The sequence below is a fragment of the Lycium barbarum genome, chromosome 5, assembly GCF_019175385.1.
Source record: "Lycium barbarum isolate Lr01 chromosome 5, ASM1917538v2, whole genome shotgun sequence".
Lineage (NCBI taxonomy): Eukaryota > Viridiplantae > Streptophyta > Magnoliopsida > Solanales > Solanaceae > Lycium > Lycium barbarum.
The window spans coordinates 109,985,829-109,998,274 of NC_083341.1; positions in this window are offsets into that span (position 1 = coordinate 109,985,829).

The following is a 12,446-nucleotide window of genomic DNA, read 5'->3' on the forward strand; positions in this document are numbered from 1 at the left end:
CTTTACCTGTTCCTAGCTAATGTTTGCAGAACAATAAAGATAAGTTACATGAAAACCACCCGGCTCACAAAAGGTGAAAAAACCACGACCTACACCTCTGGATGATTTTTCCCAAAACTCCACTACAACTGTGAGCCTTTGCAAATTCAAGTTACAAACTCTGTAACCTATGAACTAAACTCTAATTCCTATCTCACTTATCTCCCTAGACTAATGAGCTGATATGACCCCAAAGAGCTCAAGGCCTTTCACTCGTAGCCAAGCAAGAGAGCTTCAAATACTACAAGCCATGTTCATAAAGAGAGGAGCATTGGAATAGCTTGAAGAGAAGATCTCAAGAGTGTAAAATGTTTGGATGATAGCTTCGAAGGGTTTTGAAGAGGAAGATACAAGAAAAGAGGCCACTACACAAAGTGGCTAAGATTGGAATTGGCGTGTAAAGGCCCAATGTTGGGTTATTTCCGCAAAGGCCACTTTTGGACCTTTGTTGTAATAGGGATTAGTATAAATAGACCCCTTAATCTTTCATTTGCTCTTTAGCTAGAATATTTATGAAAACTATATGTTTTGAGAGTTTGTTTAGTTAGACATTAATCATAGTTGGTTTGGTTGACTAAGTGTAATTACTTAGTTGCTAATTGAATCCTTTTTCCATTGAATTCATATTGATTGCTCATTTGTGGATTTCATTTGGTTCATCCTTGAATTCAAATAGTATAGGTTCTTAGGGTTAAATCCAATTGGGAGGATTTGGGTTTCATATACCCAAGTCTGCCCATAGATTTATTACTCTTTTTTTTGGGTCTTGATTTTATCCCCTTCTCTTCTCATCCCAATTCTTTTTCTATCCTTTAATTTCTACAATTTATGTTTGATTTCTAGAGTTTCAGTTTTAGGAATCTTATCATTTGGTATCAGTTGAAAAATTCAAAACCCCCTAAAAAAATTGTTGTTGTTTGTTGGATTTGAGGGGAGAATTGAGTTTGTTGAAGTTAAAAACCTCTAAATCCAAAATTTGAAGGTGTTTGGACAAGATTTGGGCTAATCACCATTGAAGAACTTCAAACTTTTTGAAGAACTCAAAATGGGTTTTGGTGATTGAGGGTGAATTTGGGTTCAATTGATATTGGGCTTTGTTCTACCAATCAAGAGGAATCTAGATTTGGAATTTGGAGGAAAAACAAGTTGATTTGAAGGTAATTTGAAAATTGAGTGTTTTTGGTGTTCATAAGCATCTCCATATCTTCAATTTAAGGAAGAAGACACCTGAAAAAGGAGGTTTGATCCAAAAAAATTTACCCAAGTTGTAGAAAGTTGTTTTTTCAGCCTAAAAAGGAAAGATACTAGGTTGAATGGGCTCATTAGGTCATCAAAACTCAGAAAATCCAGCCCAAAGTTCAAGAAAATCGACTACAGGATTTCGTGCGTTGAGGGCGCGTCGCACGTGCATGCATGGGAAATGTTTTTCGCCAGACCAAGCGCATGTTGCACACTTTCAGAGGGGTATCTCATGTGCATTGGCCCCACGATGCACAAGCTTCAGAAACTTTTCGAAATGTTTTCTAAGTTTCAAAAACGGTTTAATTCTTTCCTAATTTCTTTTCTTTGATTCTTCTAACTAATGAACAACTAGTAATTGATCTTACTTGTTATTAACTAGATCTTGAGTCCATAATTTCTCTTGAGCCGAGGGTCTTTCGGAAACAACCTCCCTGTCTTCCAAGATAGGGGTATGGTCTGCGTACACTTTACCCTCCCCAAACCTCACATTGTGGGATTTCACTGGGTATGTTGTTGTTGTTGAGTCCATAATTCCGTTCGTGCCAATTTTTTTCAAGCTTTTCTCGTGTAATATCATTGAAAGTTTATTGACTCTTTTCTGTTTGCTTTGAGTCGTCCATCATTCATTAAAAAAGAATCCATTCTTCCACAAAGGATAAGCAACCATGTGAAGTTGATTGGACGAGTGATTCATCAACAACTTTGAAAGAGCACGGGAGTGTGGTAAGGATTGAGAGTTAATACTATAGCGGTTCGATATTTTTTCCGATTCGCATTTGCACTTGCCTCATTTAAAGGAAAGTGTCCCGGGGAAGTACGGTTGCCAATCGTACCAGGAAAAAGGAAAAATATATCTCTACGTGATGGTGCTCTAAATGGACTTTATTTTTTGGAGTCGCCACCTAATTTTTAGGAAATTAGGAAAACCAGTTCGCAAAGGGTTCATTCAAAATTGTTAAATTTTAAAAGAATCTTAATCTAACCAAAGTATGGGTAAGGGTTTTGGTGATCCCCCAGGAAGGTGTTAGGCACCCCAGTATTAAGGATCTGTAAAATAAAATTGACCTACGGGTTCTAATAGTATGCCTTTGTAGATATAAATTGCTTGTGATAAAAACAATTTTTGTTTCATATTTCCGCAAATAGAAATTAGTCATTCATGCCAAAAATGCTCCTTTTCAAGAAACGAAAAATGGTAGAGTTTTGCCCAATATTGGGAGTTTTTTGAATTTCGGACTAGAACACCTGGGTTAAAACCCGAAGGCGTTAACCCAAGTAGAACACTACATAAGTCCACCCGAGTTTAGAAAAAGGTTTTTTTTAGAAAAAATACTTTTAAGTATAGAAAATAGTTTTTGAAAATAGTTTTTATAGGCATACTAATATACTCCATAGGTTAGCCATATTTTTAGAACTTTTATCCAATTTTTTATTTTAATCTTTACAAAAAGTCTCAAAGGTAACTCATTAGCCTTTTTAATAGTCAAAACAGTTCACCCAAAATGATAATCCAAGTTTACAAAACATCTTTTCCAACTCAAGTTTCAAATTAATCATAGTAGTCCTAAAGTTTGCCTATAAGTTCAAAATCATATCAAAGGTATCCAAAATCCTCAAAATCATCTGCAATCCTAAATTTGCCTAAACATTTTTTTTTAAAATTTTGAAAATCAATTTTTAGCAACTCTTAGGCGTGATAATCTCATTCAGGGTTCCAACTAATATACAAGCATACATATATATCATCAAGTAAATAATATAAAGAGAGTAGGGAATTGGGCCGATCAAGCCCAATAGAAAAATGCATAAATAAATAATTCCGCTCCAAATTATGCTCCAATACCATAGTCCTTCCATGATAGAGGTTGACTCGATCTAGAAATATCAGTGGGCCTCGAAAGATCCACCAACAAATTGGGGAGGTCACAAAAGATAGGTGTACGAAACATTAGTAATACGCCGAGGTCAATTATTTAATTTACAAAGCAAAAAAAATGAATTACAATACTTTTAAACCAAGCCCATAATTATCATACTTATAAATAAAAGGACAATTTATGCAAAAAGCCCAATAGTTGCTATAAATTAGTAACAAACTCACAAGAACTAAGTTTTATTTTTTATTTCTTATTATTATTTATATATCAAAAGCTAACAAGAATGAATAAATCACACTAAACCTATCAACACAATGTCAAAATTCTAACTTAAGCTACTATTTTTCTTATTTTTATCAATTTTAATTAACCTAAAATCACTTAACATTATAAAAAATAGTAATAAATCCATAGGATACTCACTTAATCATGTAAACAAAGTTAGGCTAGCACATAGTTCTTTTCAACTACATAAGCATCATAAATAACATATAATCATAACTTAAAATGAAATAAGGGATGAAATCTCTTTTTCTTATTTTTATCGATGTTACTAACCTAAAATCACTTAATATTGTCTAAATCAAACTTCTAATTTATTTTCATTTTTTCAAATAGTAATAAATCCATAGGATACTCACTTAATCATGTAAACAAAGTTAGGCTAGCATCTAATCCTTTTCAACTACACAAGCATCATAAATAATATATAATCATAACTTAAAATGAAATAAAGGATGAAATGTTTTCTTATTTTTTATCAATTTAACTAACCTAAAATCACTTAACATTGTATAAATCAAAATTCTAATTTATTTTCATTTTTTCAAATGGTATCGAATTCACATAATATCCACTTAATCATCAAGCAAGACTAAGCTAGCAAAAAATTATTTTTAACTAATACAAGTATCATATAAATATATAATCATAATTAGAAATGAAATAAAGGATATCAATTTAACTAACCTAAAATCACTTAAAATTTTCTAAATCAAACTTCTAATTTATTTTCATTTTTTCAAATGGTATCAAATTCACATAATATCCACTTAATCATCAAACACGACTAAGCTAGCAAAGAATTATTTTTAACTAACATAAGTATCATAATAAATATATAATCATAACTAGAAATGAAATAAATGATAGAATGAGAGGTTACCTTTTGATGGGGCAACCTAAAGATCAAAATGAGGATTGGTTCAATCTGCTTCAAGCACCAAACACTTCACAAATTTTTGAACCCCTTTTTCTTTTATTTTTTTTTTCTCTTTTTCTATATGTATATCTTATCTTTTTATTTTGTTGCTAGGCTTTGAATATATAAATCAAACTTTAGCTTTTAGGATGCCAAATTTGAACTCTTTTTTTTTTTTTTCGTTTTTCTCTCTCTTTTTCCCAAAAATAGAAGAAGAAGATTCCCCCTTTTTTTTTTCTCTCAAAAAAGTTCCCCCCTAAAAATATAATCCCCAAAAAAATAATGTCCATCCCTTCTATTTGTAGGCAAGCCAATTTATAATTTCATGGACAAAAATAGGACATGTGACCATAGCTTTTCCCCCCAAATCCTTATTCAAATTTTCAAAAATCATCCAACTAAGCAATTAGAATTCTATGGATAAAAATAGGCCACTTGTCCGTACTTCCCCCCACCCCCCACCCCCCACAAAAAAAAAAATCCTTATCCAAATTTTCAAGAATCATCCTACTAAGCATTTAGAATTCTATGGAAAAAAATAGGCCACTTAGCTGTACTTTTTTCCCCCACAATCCTTATTCAAATTTTCAAAATCATCCAACTAAGCATTTAGAAATCTATGGACAAAAATAGGCCACTTAGCCGTACTTTTCCTCCCAAAAAGATCTTATTCAAATAGTACCAACAAAGGTACAAATGGATAAAATCTCCTTCTTATTTTTTGTATAAAAAATGTAGCATAATTTTTATATAGTTTTAGGTTAATTAGTCTAATATGTGTGACACTCCAAAATATCCGAGTTAACTGTGAAAGTGTCTTGGAGGATTGGACTTCACTGTTTTCGCTAAATGTAAAATACGGCCATAGTTGACGGCTCATAATTTGAAATACGGTCTGTATTTCCTTGGGCGTATTTCACTGCCTTCCTAAGGTGCTTACTGTTTTTCTATCACAAAATACGGCCAGAGTTTATGGCCCGTATTTTGAAATACGGTCTGTATTTCTAGACGTATTTTACTCGTTCCCTAGACAGCCCACTGTTTTTTAATCGTTAAATACGGTCGCATAATACGGTCCGTAAACTTTGGCCGTATTTCACCAGCCGCCAACTGTGTATATAAATAACGGGATTCAGTTAATTTTATGAATTATTTTCATTCTCATAAACCCTAAGGACGAAAATCTTTTCTCCATGTCTCCTAACATAAAGGTAAGAACATCTTTAACATTATTAATCAATCCTAGCATTAAACACATGACTCTTAACATGATTCTTGAATGAAAAACCTAGGGTTTGCAAAGCAATCCTTCTCAAGGTGACTCAAGCTAGGGTTTTGGGTGCTCTTCGTTGTAAAAGTAAATTGTTGAGTTACGTATGGCTTAATTAAGGTATGTCTCTTTAGAAAATCTTATTTTGGAATGCATGACTTCTTTTCAAAAGTTCTTTATGGAATAGAAAGGTGAAATTCTCATATTTTGAAACCCTAATTCATGTTTTTATCATGGTTGGTGTCTGTGAAGAGGCAAGCCCACATTAGACCTTAATTGTACTATACCCTATACATGTATATGTGATCCCAACTGTTTTTCCTCTATAAGAGATGATCAATAATAAGGGTTAATGGTTGGTAATGAGGTTTTCATGAGAAACTATGACAATTGAACTTTGTTTAAAGAAGTGGAAACATTTTCAAACTTAATGCTAATGGATGGTGTGACTACATTGAGATAATTGTGATTTAGCTTCTATGCTATAATTCAGCTTCCATGCAATGAATTTGATTGTTGTGTTTGGCCTAGCTACTTGGGAGGAAGGGTAGCCACTATGGATCCTAGTGTGATAATGCCTAGCCATTCGGGAGGAAGAGTGGCCACTTCCGGGTTCGCTACCTGGGGTGTGATTATGCCTAGCTATTCGGAGGAAGGATAGCCACTGTTGAATTTCATATTCCAGTGTGGTGTACTGTGACAAGGGAACCTCTAGGGTCACCCCTTCGATGTGCTTGATTCTTAGGCCTGTATTGGCATGTGTGATATTCTATTTTCTCATAGAATTGTTGTTGTTAATTATGATCAGTTGAAAGGCATATTTGAAGTTGTACCTTGACAAGAGGCCTTGTAATCAGTTTTGATAATTCTTATTGAGACACACAAGTTGAATAATTGTTTTTACAGTAGTTTCAAATGATTTTTAGGACTGATTTCTTTATGTATTACGGTACTCTATTTTCTTATTACATATTGTCCCCGAGGCACTCACTGAGTACGAAGTACTCAGGCATACCATTGTTATTTTTTATGGTATGTTAGGTAACAGAGAAGAGCAGGTTCTTGATACTTCAGACGTTTAGGAAGGACTTGCTGTTGCTGCTGATTTGGTGAGCCCACAGATTCATTCGTGGGACACCCTATTTATTTATTCATTATATTAGTTTTTCGGGCTGTGTCCCGATGAGTCGGACTATTAATCCTTCATCTTAAAAGCTCCATAGTATACATTCTTGTGGGTAGTTGTTGAGTTATTGATTAACTCTCGGGCACGTTATTACGTTTGACTAAGTATTTAATTAATAAAGACTTCTGCTGATTTAATTCATATATTCATGATTTGTTTACATTTATTTTATAAACTGTTAGAGGCGAATATTGAACCTGGCGAGTTCAAGTATTGTTATTGCATCTTTTAGGTTCTTCCGATGTTGTTCATGATGTCGGATGCCGGTCACGTCTAGGGTGGGTTTTGAGGTGTGAAAATACGCCCCTCGTAAATAATATTTTGACGAAACAAAAATTATAATACGTCGTTTTAAAATACGAGCTTCAAAACGAGCCCAATATTGATATACTTCCGAGCAATATTTAAAAATGTGAAAAAATGCTGTCAAAATGAGCCATAATTCATACGTCATTTTTAATTAATAATTTTCCCGAGTTAGACGGAGCAGGATATGTATCTTCTTTTCAAATCACGTTTGTGGAAGTAAATAACTCGTAATTTCTTGTAATTGTTAATTTTTATGAAAATAACAATTATACGTCAATTTTTGCAATTTTCTCGGCATTTTTAATTTTTTAAGGGCATCCTTACTCCGTCTTGGAATTGGGAAATTTGAAAATTAAAATACTTGTTTTATGAGGTGAAAATTAGGTGTCAACAAATATGAGTGACGTGAAGATTTTGCTACTAACATCGTTTGCTAGTTTTGCAGGTACTAATGTCTAATCAAAGTAATCAGGGAAAACGTCTCCAACGTACGAAGGATCCAATGTACCTTGTGAATTATATGGCCATGATCCTTCGACAATTCGTTGACAACGGAGATGGGAGGGATGAAAGAGAGATTAGGGAGTTTGGAGACTAAGTTGGTGCAGGCCGAGAGCTCAAGTAGAGTTGGCACTGCCCATTCTCAAGTTGAAGGAGATACAAGTAAAAAACCCGGAAACAACTCCTAACCTCACACTCGGGCAAGCGCATGCGTTATGCTTTCCCAACACCACCACCTCACCTATCCAAAAGACACAACCCTAACCACCCATCTTCCAAAACATCAATCCCCAAAATTATCCCCAAATGTACCGAACACCCCAAGATGAGCCAATACCACAAAGAATCCCACAAAACGGTAGAGGAAGGCAAGGAGGATATGGTAGACCCAAGTTCATGGCAATCAGGGTAGATGGAAAACACATGAGGATCGAGTGATCAAGAGCATAATTTGAACACCATCAAGGTGAGTCTACCACCATTCAAAGGCAGCAGGGATCCGGAAGAATTCCTAGAGTGGAAGTTGCAAAGTGAAAGGATATACCTCACCAATGACATTTCGGATGCTTTGAAGGCGAAATATTCCCTCACTCAATTTGAGAGGTATGCATCTACTTGGTCGGAATCCAAGAAGAGAGCTTAGGCTCAACAACACATCTATGATATTCCTACTTGGGATGAATTTGGTTGAGCTCATGGAAACGAGGTATGTACCTCTCAACTACTACCAAGGAGTGCTTAAGAAGGTACATGTTAAAACAAGGCACCAAGAGTGTTGAAGAGTACTTCGATGTGTTTAAGAACTTGAGGACTACACACTAATAAGCTCTGTGACTAACTTGAATCATGAAATATCCAAACTCATGAGGCTACAAACTTATAGGAGTCTAGAAGAAGCTTTTCATGATGCTTCCAAGGTTGAAGCGGATTAGAAAGAAGAAAGATCGTACAAGGCAAAGAATACTACAACTTCATCATGGAGAAAAGGTAAAGATAAGTGGAAGTATTCCATTTGGGAAACACCCAAGACCACAACTCAAACTCCCCAAGCTAAGATTGAATACAAGGCCAAAGAAGATGACAAGGCCAAAGGAGGTAACAATGCTAAACCTATATTTCCTCATCCATCTACTATTCAATGTTTCAAATGCCAAGGGGGAGGACATATTGCAAATGATTGTTCCAATAGGAGGTCAATTATGGCCTTACGTGATGGGTACCATACCGATGAGGAAGAAGAGGGTGGAGTTGATAGTGATGATGAGGGGCAAAAGATTGAGTACGAGAGAGATTCCGAGGGCGAAGTTGAGGCTAGGATGGATGAGAGATTAAACGTTTCCAATATAGCGAGGAGAGCCATGGGAGAATTAGCTAGAGAGGATGATGATCAAAGAGAAAATCTATTTCATGCTAGATGCAAGATAGTGGAAAAGGTGTGTTCCCTGATTATTGATTGTGGGAGTTGCACCAATGCAGTGAGCCAATTCTTGTTTGAACACATGAAGTTTCCCACAAGAAAACATCCTATCTCTACAAACACCAATGGTTCAATGATTATGGTGAAATGAAGGTAACCAAGTAAGTCGTTATCAAGTTTAGCATTGGTAGGTATCAAGATGAGATCTTATGTGATGTGGTACCGGTGCAAGCATGTCATATTTTGCTTGGGAGGCCTTGACAATTTGATAGGGATGCTCAACATAGTGGAAGGACCAACAAGTACTTATTTGTATTTGGAGGTCGGAAGTATACTCTTGCACCCTTAACACCCTATCAAGTGAGCGAGGATTATAGAATTATGAAGGAACTCCGAGAGAGAGTTCAAAAGGAGGAAATGGATAAGTGTGAGAATAAGACATTGATTGCCCAAAGTGGAGAAGGGTCATCCCAAGAGAGATACAAGAGGTGTATGTTGGCAAGACCAAGTAATTTCTTGAAGAGCATTAATGAGAGGCATTTCATGGTGTGCCTTATAAACTAAGATCTTTTTTTGCATGCTAACCAAGTTACTAGCACTTCGCCTAGTATTATGACTTATCTTTTGCAAGAATATGATGAGCTATTTTCGGAGGAGATACCCAAGGGATTGCCTCTATTGAGAGGAATTGAACATCAAATTGACTTTGTGTTCGGATCTCAAATTCCAAACAAGCCGGCATACAGGAGCAATCGGGAAGAAACCAAAGAATTACAAAGGCAAGTTGAAGAGCTTCTGGACAAGGGTCTAGTGAAGAAGAGTCGTAGCCTATGTGCCATCCCAGTGATACTAGTTCCAAAGAAAGATGGAACTTAGAGGATGTGCATGGATCGTAAAGCCATCAATAAAATAAAGTAAAGTATCGACATCCTATTCCTAGACTAGATGATATGTTGGATGAGCTATGTAGCTCAAGTGTGTTTTCAAAGGTTCACCTTAGAAGTGGCTATCACCAAATTCAAATGAACCCTGATGATGAGTGGAAAACGACCTTAAAAATAAAGTTTGGCCTCTATGTATGCCTTGTTATACCATTCGGCCTAACCAATGCACCTAGCAATTTTATGCATTTAATGAACTGTGTTTTGAAACCCTTTATCAACAAGTTTGTTATTGTCTACTTTGATGATATTCTTGTGTATAGCAAATCACTTGAAGAATATGTGAGCCATTTGAGGCAAGTATGTGAGCCATTAGGGTCGCCTCACTTGTATGATGATTTTTTTGCAGTTTTGCAGTTGGAGTAGGAAAAAAGCTCTCTTCTCTCTCCTATTCTTGTCACGACCCAACCGGAGGGCCTCGACAGGCACCCGGTGCTAGCCTACCCGGACACCCCTTAGCATACCTTTACATTCACATCTAGGTGAGCCACATATTAAATCATACACTTCTATTCATCAATCATACCAATCCCATTGGACAACAATACCTTTATATCAACATTAGCAACTATGCCCATATCAATGTACATAAGCCGACGAGGCTAACAAAATGATATCCAAAATATAGGACGACAAGGCCAAACACATCTAACTATATACACATGTCTACGAGCCTATAAGGAGGGTATGTCATATCATATAGGCGGGACAGGACCCTGCTATGCCCATAAATATGTACACAAAAAAATCAATACCCAAAAGCTATAGCTCCGAATGAAGTGGAGCTCCGCTATGTAGTCCCTGAGAAATATAGCTATGGATCAAGCCTGTCTCCCTGGCCACCTGCGGGCATGACGCAGCGTCCACAAACAAAAGGATGTCAGTATGAAGAATGTACTGCGTATGTAAAGCATGATCAATATCAATATAGAAGCATAATAAGCAACATAAGAAATAGCATAAGATGGGAGATAGTAGAATCATCGTTATAAGCACTTACTTGCTTTTCATAGGGACTTTCCATTTCTAATGCGAGGTTGTGTACATACATCCGTATTCGTATCCGTACTCATATTCATACTCGTTTACATTCGTATCCATAGTCATATCCATATACATATCCTTATTCATATTCATATCATATACATATTCTTATTTGTATTCGTATCATATTCGTATTAATACTCATATCTATATCGTATACATATTCACATCATATACATAGCATTTACATAGCATACCCGACCACGAAGGTGCAGTGTTTCACGTACCCGACCATAGCTAGGCTCGATTATCATACATACCTGGCCAACCAAGGCTTCAAGGCTGCATATACCTGGCCCTACCAAGTCTTCAGGGTTATCCGTACCCAACTGCAGAGGTGCGTGTGCGTTACATAAATATATACATTCTACCCGGCTTTATAAGCTCGGGGTTCCATAATAGTCATACATAGGCACATATACATAATAACTCATAAGCATCTTTAGCATCATTACTATGATCATCGTTATCATCATCGTCATTACCATTATCGTTATTCATTACATCTACCCTTATAGGATTATTCGTCATATGAGGAATTTAGTACAATCGTAATACATATCGTGAATTATAAGCTTTGTAGCCTTTTGAGGATAGAATCATTTGGAGAGCGTCATAGGCTCATAGAAGAGTAGATATTTGGCCAAAGAACCATGCCTTATGAAAGAAGGGTTAGCCTTACATACTTTCCCGTTCAACTATTCTACACTTGCATGTTCTCCTTCCATGTTCACGTTTCTACCATCATTAGAGGTCATACTATCATTAGAAATCGATGGCTAGCATACACGACTAAAACTAGAGAAAATTGGACAGCATCTTCTTTATTTATACGACTTCCTCCATATCATATATAAAGTCCCAAACTTCAATAATACATTCACAATATCATAACAATAGTCTTTATTTATCCACATTATCTATATTTCTCAATTCACTTCCAATCACCCATATCCATGGTCATAACACACGACTACGTTCATTCATATACATTTCCTATCCCACGTTCTTAACATCATTTATAACATATCCATATCACAACACATCAAGAATCATGACTCAATTCAAGCTATTACTCAAAATTGCACTATTTCCACATTCATGACCCATTTTTCTATATCCTTCTACAATCCAAGTGTTTCAACTTTCAAATACCTTAAATAACATGGAAATACCATAAATCTTACCTTAGATGGTGTAGGGATGAACCTTGGGTGAAAAGTGAAAACACCCCACTTGAGCAAAACCCTAGTTTCACCTTCACTTGGATTCCTTGCCTTGGATGAACTTTAATGGGTTTCTTACACTTGATTCACTTAGATTGATGTTGTTGATCACTAATATCTCTTGAATTCTTGTGGGAGAAGTGTAGAGATATGTTTTAGAGAGAAGGGGTGTGAAAGTAAATGAAATGAAATA